This window comes from Strix uralensis, chromosome 7 (assembly GCF_047716275.1).
Source record: "Strix uralensis isolate ZFMK-TIS-50842 chromosome 7, bStrUra1, whole genome shotgun sequence".
Classification (NCBI taxonomy): Eukaryota; Metazoa; Chordata; class Aves; order Strigiformes; family Strigidae; genus Strix; species Strix uralensis.
Window position 1 is genome coordinate 15,033,412 of NC_133978.1, and position 1,661 is coordinate 15,035,072.

Sequence of the window (1,661 nt, forward strand, 5' to 3'; positions counted from 1 at the left end):
GACGCCGGCCGAGCCCGGGCGGGGGGAAAGACTGACGGCTGCGGCGGTGCCCGGCCCGGGCCGTCCCACCCGCCGTGGCCCGGGGGGAGGCGGCGCCGCGGCCCAGTCCCGGAGGCGAGGCCGAGGGCGGGGCGGTGTGCCTCCGCCACCCGTCCCGGCAGGGCCCGGCGGGCGGCTGTCAGCGGCCTGCGCCTGCCGCGGGGGCCGGGGCAGGGCGGCGGCTGGCAGGGGACAGGCTCGCGGGTTCCACAAGACTGGTTTGACAAAAAAGGCCATTTCCAGTGAGAGGTCCGTTTCGGAAAAAAACAAACAGGAAAAAAAGTAACCCCACCCATCACATGGGCAGCCTGGGCTTTCCCCTGCGGTACGTCACGTCCCCAGACTGGGTGACATGGGCGCAGCAAAACCAAGTCAAAGAAGTTACAGTCCAAGTCAGGGTTGTCACCGCTCAGCATAACACCGGATTTAAACCCAGAAACTGACGGCTTTCACCAGGAGTTCATAAAACTTTCAGTAAACATGTTTTCCAGCCAAGGTGGGACAAAAACTCCCATTTTGTTGCATGTAATACACATTTCCTTCAGTAAAATTCTAAAAAACTTTCAGAGGAAGGAGGTTTTTTATGTTGACCTGTCCTAGTACAAGCAGTACTAGCTAAGTGCTTCAATAAACATCATTTTTCCTACATGCATTCTTTAAAGATGAGTGAAATTGCTCACATGGAAGCATTTAGAGAGACAAAACAAAAAAAAATAAAAAGGCCTAGCATTTTCCAATTAAATTTCTTTTGCCAAGACACTCATCAAAATAACACTGCTGACTGAATCACAGCGTTGTACAACTTGGGCAGGGAATAAATTCTTTGCAGCTGGGATTTTTGTGAACAGGGCTCAGAACCTCCTTTCTAACACTTGCTTCCCTCATACATATGCTTTGCAACAGACAATTTCATTTAGAACTCAACTTGGATGGATGTGTTCATGCCTCTTAAAGCATACCTCCTGTTTACCCACCAACTCCTTTCAGGGCAGGGGCTGTTTTTTTCTCCTCAATACAGCTCCAACATATCATCATGGCCAAGCATTGAAATACAACAGCTGTGATGGAACTAAAAAAATCCTTTTTTTCTTTTCCCCTCATCAAAATTTTAACTGGCACCACAGAGGCCAAGGCTGCACCCATGGGAGAAAGCTAAACTTACAGTAGTCCAAAACACACGAACACATATATTCCAATTTAAGAATGGCTTATTGTGGTTTAGTATAAATTATAAATTTATTCCCAGCTGATCTTAAACCTCACTGATAAAGACATTTCTAGTTAACAGGCAAAGCTAAACATCAACACAGGTTTTGATGCAGAGTGTAGTCTGACTTTCACTATGCAGGCAGATGGAAAAATCAAGATGTGCCCACATAGTGCTCACATGCAAAGAAGGCCAGGGATCATTGTGCTCTCAGTATGCCGGTGGAGCTCCTCTTGGGAGTTAACTCATCTGACTTGTGCCAGCCGAAGCAGGCCACATTAGCTTTAACAGGACAGCTTTGTCAACCAGGGTAATTTTGACTGAAACAGTTTAGGAGCTATTCAGAGGAGCTGCTACTCCCATCTGATGAAGACACAGTGATCTCTACAAAGGGTTACTACTTCTTCCAGCAGGA